This window comes from Pseudophryne corroboree, chromosome 7 (genome assembly GCF_028390025.1).
Source record: "Pseudophryne corroboree isolate aPseCor3 chromosome 7, aPseCor3.hap2, whole genome shotgun sequence".
Taxonomy (NCBI): Eukaryota; Metazoa; Chordata; class Amphibia; order Anura; family Myobatrachidae; genus Pseudophryne; species Pseudophryne corroboree.
In genome coordinates, this window is record NC_086450.1 from 303,398,051 (window position 1) to 303,413,435 (window position 15,385).

Below are 15,385 nucleotides of genomic sequence, written 5' to 3' on the forward strand. Positions count from 1 at the left end.
AGTCAAAAATACATCAGAGACTTAGGTAACACTGCAGAGCCCAACAATAAAGACTGGCAGATATTGCTGAGAGCATGTTTACCCTCAAATGTCGACGCAACTCAATTTTTAGCTGATTGCGGACTAGATCATGATGTACCTCTTACAGATGTGTACAACCAAGATAATGTGAAAAGAATAAACTTGCAGTTAAAAGAGTATTTCCCAGCAGTAGCTAAATGGAATAAGATATTCTCCATTAAACAGAAGGAGTCAGAGACAGCTGCAGAGTATTTTCACAGAGCATTATTAGAAATGGCAAAATATACAGGTATAGAGGACATTAAAACAGACACAAACCATCGGGAAGTAGCAGTATCGGTACTGATGGATGGTTTAAAAGAGTCATTGAAGACTAGGGTACAGACCACGCAACCATGTTGGCGAGGTCTGTCTGTGGCTACTTTGAGAGAGGCTGCTATTGATCACGACAGAAACATCACCAGACACAGGGAACAACAAGGTGACAAATTAATGTCAGTAAGTTTACAGGCTCTGACCACAAGGCAGCCTTTGTTTGTATCACCAAATCCTGTGGGTGTCAAGTATGGTTACTTGTTATTCTTGTCACAAACAGGGACACATGGCACGAGATTGTAGATTAAAGAATCCACGAAACTCATACCAACCCCCTAGACAACGACACGACACACGACATTGGGAGCAAGGTCCGCAGAAACGGAGTTATGAGCCACATACAGGGGAAACAAAAAGATATCCCCCAAACAGAGACTGGCATGCCTCTGGTAGTTCCCAACTATCTCCCTCACAAATAGTTGCTGCCAGCGGGATTCAGGGAGGTCACCATACCCAATAGGGGTGTGGCCATACCTGTAATCTGCAGCCAGTGAAATTGATTGCCAACCTTGAAAGTGAACCCGAGGTCACAATTAATGTAGCTGGTAAAACTTTAAACTTTCTTGTAGACACAGGGGCGGCCAAGTCAGTGATAAATTCGACAGTGGGCATGAGAACCACTGGTAGGACAATTCCAGCCATGGGAGTAACAGGAGTAGTCCAGCACTACCCTGTTAGCAAACCAGCCGAGATTACAATAGGGCCTTTGCATACCAAGCATTCCTTTTTGCTGGCTGCATCGGCACCAACTAATCTCCTGGGAAGAGACTTACTGTGTAAAATGGGGTGCGTCATTTATTGTACTCCTGAAGGTGTATTCTTGGACATACCTGAGAAACACGCTCAGGAAGTGCGAGACATGTTAGACTCCCCATCAAAATTAATGTCACATACCATTATGACAAATAGGAATCCATCCCAAATAGAAGAGATGACATCTCAGATACCAGAGTCACTTTGGACAAAAGACGGACAGGACACTGGATTAATGGCAAACGTAGCTCCAGTAGTTGTACAAGTAAAAGATGGTAGGATAGCTCCAAAAATCCCACAGTATCCTCTGAAGCCAGAGGTGGAGTTAGGAGTTTACCCAGTAATAGAGCGCTTGCTACAACAGGGCATTCTGGTAAGAACGTCCAGCACTGCCAATAGTCCCATTTTCCCTGTTAAGAAGAGTGGGGGGAGGGGTTACAGGCTAGTGCAGGATCTAAGGGGGATTAACAAAATAGTTGAGAGTCAGTTCCCCGTAGTGCCAAATCCAGCTGTCATCCTAATGCAAATCCCTCCCACTGCCAAATTTTTCACTGTTATTGACCTCTGCTCCGCTTTCTTTTCGGTACCTCTGCACCCTGACAGCCAATATTTGTTTGCATTCACATACAGAGGAGTCCAATACACGTGGACTCGATTACCCCAAGGTTTCATAGATAGTCCAAGTATATTTTCTCAGGCTTTGCATGATTGTTTACAGTCTTTCCAACCAGACAGTGGATCAGTATTGATACAGTATGTGGACGATTTATTACTGTGTTCAGATTCACTGGAAGCATCTCTGAAGGATACGAAACAGCTCCTGTTTCATCTTTCAGACACCGGACACAAGGTGTCCAAAGACAAGTTGCAATTATGCCAAACTAAGGTAAAATATTTGGGACACTGTCTAACACAAGGACTGAGACACCTGATCGCTGATAGAATCCAAGCAATTAGAGACATGACCCTGCCACAAACCCAGCAACAGATCAGAACATTTTTAGGAATGTGTGGGTATTGCCGTAATTGGATCCCAGGGTTTTCCATTTTAGCGTTACCTTTGCAGGAAATGGTCTCCTCGAACAAACCTGATAGGATTTCGCATACAGACGAGTCCGAAACAGCATTTGAGAGACTCAAACAGTGCCTAACGCAGGCACCAGCACTAGGTATGCCAGACTATGGGAAACCCTTTGAACTATACGGAACAGAAAGTGCTGGTTGCGCGGCAGGTGTACTAACCCAAAAACACGGTGATGCCAGCAGGCCAGTTGCATACTACAGCGCTCAGCTAGATACGGTAGCGCGATCCCTCCCCACATGCTTGCGAAGCGTTGCTGCGATAGCATTGCTAGTGACAAAAAGCGAAGACGTCGTGCTAGGCCACAACCTCACAATCCATACGCCACATGCAGTATCAGCCTTATTGAATTCTGCCCAAACCAGACACGTCTCATCAGCGAGGTTTACAAGATGGGAATTGGCACTAATGGCCCCCGTAAACATCACCATAAGGAGATGCAGTGCATTAAATCCTGCAACGTATCTCCCAGGTGTGCCTGGTCAGGCACAAAGGGTGGAAGGTGAGAGTGCTGGGGAAGGAGGATTTAATACAAAGGAAGATACACATGATTGTATGGAATATTTGACCCAAAATTTTACCGCAAGGCCTGACATCAGTGACAACCCACTGGAAGATGCAGAACTCACGTTCTACACGGACGGTAGTTGTCACAGACAGTCAGACTCGGGAGACTTGTGTACTGGATACGCAGTCGTAGATGACGAAGACACCATAGAAGCGGAACCGCTAGGCCCACCTCACTCAGCCCAGGTTGCTGAACTGGTCGCCCTAACCAGAGCATGTGAATTGGCTAAGGGTAAGTCAGCCAATATCTACACCGATTCTAGATACGCATTCGGGGTAGTCCATGATTTCGGAGCCCTATGGCGTCTCAGAAATTTCATGACGAAAGCTGGTACACCGGTAGCGCATGCAGCTCACATAAAAAGGCTTCTAACAGCGATACAGGAACCCGACAGAGTGGCTGTTATCAAATGTAAAGCACACACATATAGCCAAGACCCGGTATCACTTGGTAACAGCCGAGCAGACGAAGCTGCTAAGTTAGCAGCTGCTACCCCCATACAGACAGACACCACACAATTAATGGTATTTAATACCATTAACACACAGAAGTTGTGTGAAATGCAAAATGTGTGTTCCACACAGGAAAGGGCAGTCTGGAAGGCAAAGGGATGTGGCCAAGAGTCCTCAGGACTCTGGACGGATGGACATGGTAAACCAGTGGCCCCCAGAGCATATCTTCCATGTCTGGCTGAAGCAGCTCACGGGCTGACTCACCTAGGCAAGGAAGGGATGTGCAAATTGGTAAGAGCCTATTGGTGCGCCCCAGGATTCTCCTCTCATGCGAGTAAAAGAGCAATGTCATGCCTTACCTGTCTGAGAAAGAATATTGGAAAGGCAATACCTACAGAACCATCCCATATCCCACCTGCCGGCGGCCCTTTCCAGGTAATACAAATTGACTTCATTCAATTACCCCCTTGTCGGAATTTGAAATATGTACTTGTTTGTATAGATGTTTTCTCGAATTGGGTCGAAGCATTTCCTGCAGCTACAAATACCGCTATGTTTACTGCTAAGAAAATTGTGCAGGAATTTGTATGTAGATATGGTATCCCTAGAATAATCGAAAGTGATAGGGGTACCCATTTTACAGGTGATGTCTTTCAAGGAATGTGTAAGTTGATGGGAATTGATAGCAAGCTGCACACTCCGTACCGTCCACAGGCGAGTGCGAAGGTCGAAAGAGTGAACAGAACTATTAAAAATAAATTGAGTAAAGTGATGGCAGAGACAGGATTGACATGGCCAGAAGCTTTACCCATTGTATTGTACAGTATCAGAACCACTCCCAGATCCCCTCTTAATCTGTCCCCTTTTGAAATCTTGTTTGGTCGACAACCGCATGTCATGATTAACCCTCAGGATGATTTGAAATGTAACAATGAAGTAACTGTAAAGTACTTGATTAACATGAGTAAACAGTTAAGGAATCAAAATGATAATCTAAAGTTGGTGATCCCTGACCTACCTGATAGTAATTGTCATGACATTGAACCTGGGGATTATGTAATGATACGAAATTTTCTACGCTCAGGTTGCCTTATTGACAGATGGGAAGGACCATACCAGGTCTTATTGACTAGCGCTACGGCATTGAAGGTTGCTGAGAGAGAGACTTGGGTCCATTCATCCCACTGCAAGAAGGTTGCTGATCCAGAGAAGTCCCGTGATAAGGAACAGACGGTAGAGGTTGTATCACTGGAGTGTCTGTTCCAGGAGGACTGAGGCGGCACCTGAGCCTTGAAGACCGAGAGCTGTTGTCGACTCCCCACTCCCTTTTATTGTTTTTCTCCACTTCCCATCCCCTCTCCCTCAAATGTATTTTTCCTCCTTCTCATTCTTCTTCGTCTCCTCCTCAAAGATGGACTTGCCCCAAGAGACTGTGATCCGGATTTTCCTGTTGACCATGATGTTGACCAGAGCAGTCTGTTCCGGCGAGAGTACCATGGAGGTCGATAGAGGTTCTGGAATGGGTTCTGATGATAAAGATGGAGGCGTAGTTTTCCAAGATCAACCTAACCAACAAGCAAAGGCGAGTATCAGAAAACGATCCGATAGCATTGACCATAGAAGAAATTGTGACGGATTGTTAGCTGAAGAAAACTGTATCTGTAGGCTCTGTAACAATGTCATTGAAGATGGGTGCATTAAGAAATGCCAATCCAGTTTTAATATCCATATGGACCGGCATCCATTGAGTGATTATCACTCCTTAGTGGGTAATGTATTAAACAAAACAGATTGTTGGGTATGCTCTCAAGTACCTCAGGGTCATAGCAAATCAGGGCTAGTACCATTTCCTTTAACGATAGGGGAGGTACTTGAATTAAATGGTGGGAGACCGGTGGACCGGAGGTTTAATATCTCCAGCCCTCCTAGTTTGAAGCTCCACCAATACCACGTGGATAGGTCCCTATTATGTTTTAACATCTCCAATCCCAGAAAGCCGGGAAATTGGGAAGTATCATGGAGTAATCACACCATGACCTTTTCACATAGAGCAGATAGAATGCCTACAGATACAGAGCTTGTACGCCACATAGCCAGTAGAGGAAAATCTTTCCGGTATAGATACACCCTAGGAAATAGGATTACTAGAGTTGGAGAAGTATCACCAGGATACTGTGCACATATCGTACAACCTGATACGTGCATTAAGCAGATGGAAGAATTAGGGCTAGGAGATTTCACCTGGAAGGTGTGTAATATGGTAATGTCTTTCTCCGTCCCATATGTTCTCCCCAATGATGCATATTTCATATGCGGGAGAAAGGCGTACAAGTGGCTTGCCCCAAACTCTGAAGGATTGTGTTATATTGGAAGAGTATTGCCTGAAGTAATGACTGTAACTCATGATAAAATGAAAGACATACACCGTGGTGCCCAAGCTCCTTATACTCACACTCATTACGAGCACCTCGTTAAAAGACAACTGTCAGAAAGGTTAGAGCATCCGGCCTCTGATCTGATCCATGAATCCACCGGGATTCAGGTTCTGGTGGCGTTAGATTTCACTCGCACCGCTCGAGGAGTGATGAATTATAGATACATTTCCGCACTCGCCAATTTGTTAGATAATATCACTGAAATGTATGATGACACGTTTAGATACACTGGAAGAGAACTTCAAGCTTATAAAACAGAACTGGTACAGCATAGAATGGTTCTTAATTACCTCACAGCAGTGACAGGCGGATATTGTGTTACATTGGCAACACAGTACGGCGTGAAGTGTTGCACGTATATCACAAATAGCACCGAGGATCCGGTAGAGGTCATAGACCAAAAGATGGACGATATTCTCCAATTAAAGTGGGAATTTCGCCGAAAACACAATCTCACTCTTGCTGCTGTAGGTAATGAGCTGACTGGTTGGGTGTCATGGTTGAACCCGCGAAATTGGTTCTCCGGTTTGGGAGACTGGGCTCAAGGAGTCATAATGGATGTTGGGAAGTTTCTACTATGTATCTTAGGTGTCGTTATATCGATTGGATTGATATTTAGATGCGGGCAGGCTTTAATGAGGTGCAAACAAAGTACCAGAGTGATGAGTTTGAGGAGTGAGGAAACTGTAATTAACCTGGATTTGATTTACGACCCAACAATAGAAACAATGATGTGATGAAAATGCGATTTCTACGGTCCGTTTCTTTCACCTGTTTTTCTGGTTTTTCTCCAAGATAACAAGACCCCCTTGGACGAGGAAGTTGATGAGACGCTATACAGACAACGGATAGACCAAAGAAGAAGTTTTGACCACTTGAGATATGGACACTTGATGAACTTTGCCATGGATCCCCAGTTTCCCTAGAATTCTTAAAATTACGCTAGCCCAACATTTTTTTGTAAATCTAATGGCATTGACAAAGCTTATTGCTCACGCCTAATGAGCAAAACAGCGCAAAGAAGACGACTTTCAACTGATACCGAACAAAACTTCAACCGACAGATGTACATTAACTTGACATAGAATACCACCGCATTTACCATAATTATGTCTTTTCTTCATTTCTACAACCCTCAGGTAATGACACACATAGTATAGGGAATACAGGCACAGATATCAGCAATCACATATTCCCCCATTCATGTATCATCAACTAAAATGTGCTCCCCATTTTGTTCAAAATCCGAAAAGAGCTCGGTAAAGTTTGACAGCCCATCCACAGACCTGTACCACGGGATAAGAAGGAATTCAAATGTATACTTCGCAATACCTCGAAGCTTGATTTACAACACGTACGGCACGATGATACATGACCCCCCAAACATGGACTCATACACACATGCTTCTGCTATCACACTAGGTCATACCCTCTTCACACCTACTCCTCTCTCCTCCCTCACCCAACCATGGAAATGAATTAACCCCTGACATATATTTTTCTCCTTTTGAAATGTTTTCAGGAAGTGGCAGTTATTATTGACTGCCAAAGGGTGGACTGTCAAAGTCAGAAAAATATCTCTATGCACACTACCATATTTGCACCTCACACTGGTCCGGGCTGCGCATGCGTACGCTCTCCCGTACGTGCGCATACTCACAGTCGCGGGCACCCGCAGGCGCATGGTATGCGTATTTACGGTAGAGTTTATGTGGTTGTAGCAGGCGACTCAATCGTAACATATTTTCAGTAATAATGTATTTTGTAGATCATGGTCCCTTTGATAGATTCTGAAAGTTTGGTTAATATAGAATGTTTATGAACAGAGGAATCCCTCTTTGTTTGATACGAAGGGTCAGATAGGAGTAATACAGTGGTGTTTAGTATCCATCGGAAGAATATTTAATTAGAAATATTCCGGTGTTGGTTTGAAGCAGATCAATCGCTCGTGCGAATAGTTATGGACATAAGAAGTTTATGAACATTTACTTTATTTGCACTTTATTACCCATGCGGCGGGAAACCCAGTTTCCCTCCCACCTGAGCAGTTGGAAATAGTCACAGCCCACCTGTATGAATCAACCTATGACCTTTTGTTATAATGCGAAGCCGAATTCCTGTGTCCAATGAACAATGAGATTGTAGGGACCATTGAATTGTATTGTGTGTGGGGCATAAATAGCGGGCCGACCATATCCAACTTCACTCTCTTCAACGGTTCTCATTGCTGATAATCGGGAGCTGGATATCGAGGCGCATGCGATCGTTCCCCTTGTGCGTAAGTTTTCTCCGTAATCTTATTGTCTTACTGTGAGCCATCTCTCTCTCTCTCCATCTCTCTCTCTCTCTCTCTCTCTCTCTCTACTCTTTTCTCGTATTTTCCTTTAATTGTATTGTATTGTATTTCCTGTGAAGTTTATCTGGTTAGTTGGTTTATGTTATATTGTAGTGTATCATTTGTACTGTGATTCCTTTTGCAAGTATAATAGTCATAATACACATAATAGGTTTCGGACCCTAAGCCCAGGTATCTGTGTATTCTTTATAGAATTAAGTATTCTCTGAGCGTCGGTGACGCTCAAGCAGCTTTGTAGTTAATCAGGTTACACAAGGTTGCACTTACACTTTGTCTCTACATTAAGGTTTACTGTGTATTTCATTGTTAAGGGTATAGATATAAAGGTTTAACGTTGTGAGCGTCTGCATCGCTGGTGATCTCCTCGTGGTCCCGAGCGCCGCTACGCTATAGCGAATCATCACGATAAGTCAACGGCCAATAGTCTGCCTGCCTGCGATCACTTGGCCGTGAGTGAACGTGACGCCTGAGCGTCTCGATCACGGCTAAGCGATCGATACGCAACTTGCGTACCCTTACGGTACTTCTCACGTAGATAGCGTACAGTGTTCTTAGACCTCATAAAGGGTTATATACACGATAAATATTTAGCTTTATCAGTAAAAAGACAGATAACATTGGTACAGGTGAGAATTCAGATGGTTTTGGTAAGCTATAGCCATAAATTTGAGTAGTTGCGGATGAAGTGGAAAGGTCTAGCAGCGTTCCTAACACAGATTTAAGTTATAAGTATGGGTTACTCAGGCTGGAGTAGTTTGATGTGTAGAGGAACTGGACTCACATTTGTTTGAAAGCTGTCCTTCAGTGGTCCAGATTGTGGATTGATTGTTGTCCTTCTGTTTTCCTTCGGTTTATCGTCGGTGTAATGTCGAAATTATTTTTAAATTTGTAGTTATCCTTTGAATAATGTCCTCTGAAGTAATGGCCCACAAACCTACGGCCTAAGCCTTCCTCATGCTCTTTAAGTAATGGACCAAGCATGTGAATACACTGATTACACCCAAACTCCAATGAACCCTCCCCCAGCAATGACTAGTAATAAAAGTTTTAAGAAAACAAGCGAACAAACCAACCGAGATTTATCACAGTCATGCCCTCATGCCTATACTCAAGAGATAACATTCCAATTTATCAATAGCAACCCATCATGTGCATAAGCAATCTAATATAACAGCAGATGCCTTATGCCTATAGCAATGCTATAATTCTTAACACCCAATTTGCTAATTACTATTTCAGTGCAATCAGTAGTGATAATCTGCAGCTCTCATTTACAATAAACCTAGACAAGTATATATTCACCAGCAGTTATTTGAGTGCAATGTTCTGCAGGAGTGTAGAAGATGGAATTACCAGCAGTTATTTGAGTGCAATGTTCTGCAGGAGTGTAGAAGATGGAATTACCAGCAGTTATTTGAGTGCAATGTTCTGCAGGAGTGTAGAAGATGGAATTACCAGCAGTTATTTGAGTGCAATGTTCTGCAGGAGTGTAGAAGATGGAATTACCAGCAGTTATTTGAGTGCAATGTTCTGCAGGAGTGTAGAAGATGGAATTACCAGCAGTTATTTTAGTGCAATGTTCTGCAGGAGTATAGAAGATGGAATTACCAGCAGTTATTTTAGTGCAATGTTCTGCAGGAGTGTAGAAGATGGAATTACCAGCAGTTATTTGAGTGTAATGTTCTGCAGGAGTGTAGAAGATGGAATTTCCAGCAGTTATTTGAGTGCAATGCTCTGCAGGAGTGTAGAAGATGGAACTACCAGCAGTTATTTGAGTGCAATGCTCTGCAGGAGTGTAGAAGATGGAATTACCAGCAGTTATTTGAGTGCAATGTTCTGCAGGAGTGTAGAAGATGGAATTACCAGCAGTTATTTGAGTGCAATGTTCTGCAGGAGTGTAGAAGATGGAATTACCAGCAGTTATTTGAGTGCAATGTTCTGCAGGAGTGTAGAAGATGGAATTACCAGCAGTTATTTGAGTGCAATGTTCTGCAGGAGTGTAGAAGATGGAATTACCAGCAGTTATTTGAGTGCAATGTTCTGCAGGAGTGTAGAAGATGGAATTACCTGTTGAAGAAAAGGAAGGAGGAGGAGGAGTCACTTCACAATCAATATCAGTTGAAGATGTGACCAATATATCTACTAACGTCGGTGTAACGTCGAAATTATTTTAAAATTTGTAGTTATCCTTTGAATAATGTCCTTTGAAGTAATGGCCCACAAGACTACGGCCTAAGCCTTCCTCATGCTCTTTTTTTCATAGGTTATGGAGGGGAAATCCAAGTGTCAAGGTCAGAGGGGAACATGGGAAAACAATAATAGGTTGCATTATTTAGCAGGAGTCTATAATGAGTCAAAGTTCTGGAAAGAGCATTACCAATACAACACCATGGTCTTACTAGGGAAGAAAGTGAGATACATTACATAATGATGCACTTCTCTCCCAAGAGTCTAGGAGAAATCATTACAATCTGGTGGTTTCTGAGAAGGTATGTCTCCAAAAATCTGATACAGTTTTTTTTTTCATTAAAAGAACCTCACTACTCCAGAACCTTGCTACTCAAATTACAAATGAGGATCTGGAAATAGGCAAGGAGGAGGAAGTAGTGCTGCCCTTACTGTAAAGTGTTATAGATAATTCCTAATACATATATCCTTTTTGTTTCATATGGTACAAAATGCCTGGAGTACATACTATTCTGAATACTTTTTGCTCAATTTAAAATCTTAAGTAACATAGAAGGGATTATTCAGTACAAATAGTAGTTTCTTGAAAATCGCAATTGAGTGATCTTTGGTACACCGATAAATACACTGCAGCCACACAGCACATGAATATGCACAGTGTGATCGCATCCCTGATTACAGAGTGTGGATTTCAAATCATTCACAACTTGCTGCACCTTTTTATGCAATTTCTCCACAGAAAATCCCCAAATCTTTCTGTTATAGTAATGAATCCCAACAAAGTTGCAGATACAGATGTGTCCACTTATATCTTTGCTATTTTGCTCCATTTGGCACAACATGCAAAACACAGCTAAGCTGGTTTTCACGAGTGGCGAATGGATGAATTTTAAAATTTTTGTTTGCCATAATAGAATATGTATAAAGTAACATATTAAAGAAGCAAATTAAGAAAAATCACAAGGCATGGCTAAATCTCTGAGTCTGTGGCATGCAAAACCGTGCCATACAAGGCAGGATATAGCAAAGATGTATGTGGACACATCTTGTAACTACAATATGCAGTTACATAAATACCAGTTTTAGGACTCCCAAATAGCATAATGTTTTTCCACTTTTACGTGGGGAAACCAATAAGTTTGCATCATGAGTTAATACAAAAAAATACATGGAAATAAACAGAGACCTTGTAAACAGTGACATTGTACAGTTATCAATTAAAATCCACTTGTATGGGCCCTCTCAGTCTACACTTAGAGCAACTTAAGTATTGAGCAATAAACTTTTTTGTTAGTTCAAAATGCAGCTCCATGACAATAAACCAATCACACGTCTAACAAAAGCAGAATTTACTTTGCTAAAACTCAGCAACATTGGGCCTAATGAAAGGTTGATTGCAAAACAAAATTTTCCTGTAATGGGCAAAACCATGTGCACTGCAGGTGGGGCAGATATAACATGTGCAGAGAGAGTTAGATTTGGGTGTGCTATATTGTTTTTATGCCAGGTAAATACTGTCTGCTTTATTTTTACACTGAAATTTAGATCTCAGTTTGAACACACCACACCCAAATCTAATTCTCTCTGCACATGTTATATCTGCAGCACCTACAGTGCACATTGTTTTGCACATTAGAAGAATATGTTTTGCACTCAATCTAGAATTAGGCACATTATATTGTTTTTAGAAAATTTTATGTTTTGAATTGTACATGTTTTCTGCCAGTAGATGAGACTCAAGAGTCTAAAAGCGGGGTGTACACTGGAAAATTCACATGATTGTTTTACATTTGTAGAATACATTTTTACATAAATTGACTTACAGAGGAAAATAGCAAAACTATCATTCTATGTACATGGTAATTTTCACAGACAAACAGATGGTGGCACTTATGTTAATGGTTTCCAATTTTTACAGACAAAATATTATGGAAGCTAAACCACTAGTCCCCTCAAACATGGCTTAGCTGGTAGAACTCAAAATACTTACACAGGCATACAAAACAAGCTTAAGTAAAAACTGTAAGGGGAAAATTTACTAAAGTTTCAAAAGATAAAAAGTGGAGATGTTGCCAGTAACAATTAATCAAATTCTATTGTTTTATAGGATGCAATAGAAAAATGATAAACAGAATCTGATTGGTTGCTATGGGCAAAATCCCCACTTTTCATTTTTAGAAGCTTTAGTTAATTTACCGCTAAATGTTTAGATTCATTTGTCTTATGCATTTGGAGTAGTGCATCATTTTGGAGCATAATGATGACAAACTGATAATTCTAATGGTATACATAATACATTATACTGTACTTCAAGAACTTTAGGCAAAATTAATGTTAATGAATGTAAAGAGCTATTATAAAATGCCATGCACATATCCATGGTACAGGTCACACCGCATAGACATATGAAATTAACTGTTTCATCAAATATTGTAATAATTACACAGGTCTGCGATAAAAAAGCCCTTTGAATGAATTTATGTGATACTTAAAGATTTTTGGTTTATGAACATGAAAATGACTCCTGATTTTGCATATCACATCACATTTTTCTGCATAATGTATATTTATAAATAAGTAATTTTTTTCATATTTATTAGAGTAATCAATGTATTGTCATGATCCACCGCTGTGGCTCATTCCTGTTTGCATTCTACTTATGTTTTTACATTGTATTTCTGTTCGCATTCCTGGTTTTCTCATGTACTTGTTTAGAGTAATATTGTGAGCCGCCTTTCGTGAGTTTGTGTAACTGCAGCCTGTCTCCTGTATGTGTGGCCTGTGCAGTCTCACCTGTTAGATAATTATTCCATTATGTGGTAAGTCTGTGTAACTGTGGCCTGTCTCCTGTATGTGTGGCCTGTGCAGACTCACCTGTCAGTTAATTAGGCCATTACCTTGTGTCTGGCTTCCAGCCATCAGGATTGGGGCTTGTTTCCTTTAATACCCAGCCTGCCCTTCACCTGACACCAGTGATAGATACATGTTCCTATTTGTACTTGTGTCTGGTCCCTGTCCCATGGTGGAATCTTGGACCTTTGCAATTGGTACTGTAATACTACTTGTGATATCCTGTCCAGTTGGAATCCTGTGTACCCTGTCCTGACAGAATCCTGAGATCATTATCCATCACCTGAGTTCTTGCTTCCATTAGAACCTGTCAGCTCATATGAGATCCTGTATGCCAGTGTTGGACACCTGATCCAGAGACCTTGTCAGATTGGTACCTGACCAGAACCAGCTGGCTTTGAATTCAGGTTTTTGTGGAGTTTCCACACAGACATTGCTTGCCTGCATTTCTGTATTGAGACACCTTTGAGCATTGTTGCTTTCACAGTTTATTTAGTAGCTTATAACACCTTTGAGCATTGTTAGTTTCCCTGTTTATTAAGTTGCTTATAACATCTTTGAGCATTGTTGCTTTCACAGTCTTAGTTTGGGTTTCCTCTTGTTCACTCTTGGTCTTAGTTGGTGTCTTGTTATCTTGTAAGACCTGGGGACATCGGAGTCTAGGTTAACCTATATCGCCCATTCAAATGCAGCTGCTATAGGAGAAGACTAGCTGTGCAGGTGCCAACCGACCACTGGGGGGAATAACAGAGTCAGAGGCTAGAGTAGATATTCAGATCGTAACATGTATTCTGCCTACATTTATTATAAAACATTGTCTTAAATAAATTCAGTCGGTAGTATGGAACGTTGCAATTCAGTTCTCGTCATAAAACTTCCCCCTGCCCAGTGCAAGATTAAGGTCCACATGGGCCTAGAGCTGAAATTTACAAAGGGCCTAAACCCCATGCTGTCTAATGGAACATTGAACACACACAACAACTACAAAAGAATTACCACAGTTTTGCCCTATGCTGGCTCATTTTAACCCCTGCCTACCACCACATATACACACACAGTACATGCTACAAACATAGAGAGTGCACACATACACACAACATATACACACACACTAACAGTACACACCCACCACAACATATACACACAACACACACATCACCACATATACACACACACAGTACACACTACACACACAGTACATATACAGTACACACCACTCATACAGTACTGTATACACACTAATTGATGCTAACTATCCAGTAACCATCATAGATCTTTCGGCGTGGACATTGCTCAAACAAGTGATTTCAAAAATTTTAGACAATGTCATGTTTCCAAGTTCGACTGGGTTTGGAGAGCTGACTAAACAGGTGCAATGCAGCTAAGGTGTTAAAAGCTTAGATAAATGTCACCACATTTAAAACAAGTTTCATACCTGAAGTTTAAGCCCTCTCTACACACACAGCGCAACATAAAGAAATATGTCCCTTTGTTTCCTTCCTTGGACGTTGATATTCCTTCTTGCAGTTCTTCAGACAATTGGTCTCTGGTCCGTTGGCTCCAAAATGTGGAAATAAAAACAAAAAATAACAACCTACAATGTGTAGTTCTTTATTATTTGCAAATAGTCTCTATATCAGTTGTCTCTATATTGAAATTAGCTCCGGCAAACCAAGACTCACACAAAATAAAATTAATATGTGTTCATAAAGGTATCTTTATCCTCTCTTTCCAATAATCTAGTGCTTAATTCACCATAAAGTATAAAAGCAGAAGTGAAATATTTGAGTGAAGGTTAGTCTGATAGGGAGCGTACCCCGGAACTCACACAAAGGATGCAAGCTGTAAACACATCTAGGTATCTTTGGGGTATGACACACTGCATACACAAACTCACAATGCACGACGTAAGATGACTCCTATAAAGGTATCTATCAGGAGTTGTGATTCGTCGGTCCGTTCTCCAACCAGATATCTTGTGTGCTCAGTATTAACGTGAAAAACAAAAAATATGCAATAATGTGCAGTACGTTCTAATAGGTCAGTTTATGTATTTAAGAAAAAGACATTTAGACCAGCTCGTACCTATACACAACAAATATGACATGTGCCAAAAAAAGTGTCCTTAATCCCTTTCTTTTAGCTCCTTAGTGTTAGAAAGTACACCACAAAGTGTAGGGAGGGAAAAACGGATTTGTCCGAATAGAGAAAGAGCTGAATGGGATGCGTACCCCAAAACTCACAGAAAGAATTCAGATTATAAGCACATCTAGGTATCTTTGAGGTAAATTATACAGCGTACCCGGA